The sequence below is a fragment of the Podarcis cretensis genome (genome assembly GCF_951804945.1).
Source record: "Podarcis cretensis genome assembly, chromosome: 14".
In the NCBI taxonomy this organism is placed as follows: Eukaryota; Metazoa; Chordata; class Lepidosauria; order Squamata; family Lacertidae; genus Podarcis; species Podarcis cretensis.
In genome coordinates, this window is record NC_137183.1 from 7,415,769 (window position 1) to 7,416,383 (window position 615).

Below are 615 nucleotides of genomic sequence, written 5' to 3' on the forward strand. Positions count from 1 at the left end.
CTCTTCCCGGCTTCGTCTGCCTTCGTCCCCGCCCACTCTTGGTTCTTCGGCGCTCCTGCTCGGCCGGCAACAGCGGAGACTGCAACCCGCTCCGAACCGGCGCTCTCCAGGCGTGAAAAACCCGCGAGGGAGTCTTCCTATCCGCCGCCCGGAGCTGCGCGCAGCTTCTCTGCTGGAAGCGCGAAGTGGCGGAGGGGATGGAGCACCCAGCGGCGCCGGAGGGAGACGCCGCCTTCTCGTGGAGCTCAGGGCAAGATGAGCCACGACCCGCGGGAAGTTCGGGGACAGTCCCAAGCCTGGGGCGGGCGGGGGAAGAATAAGGGGCGGCCTCTCCGGGCGCCCTCCTCCATGGACACACCCCGACACACATTCTTGGTCAGTGCGTGGCACTCTCAGCCTCCGACGCGAGCGCGCATCAGCCCATCTCTGGACTAGCCGGTCTTGCGCGCGCGCCAGCAGCAGGCACGTGTGAGTGTATGGGTCCTGACGCGCGCGTAGGTGGGGGGGGCGTAGAGAGGGAGAGAAGGGGGAGGCGCTGCGTGAGTCCCCAACGCGCATGTCCGCTTTCTCCCAACCCCGGCAGCTGCAACCGCGGAGCCCGTCACCAAAGCCACT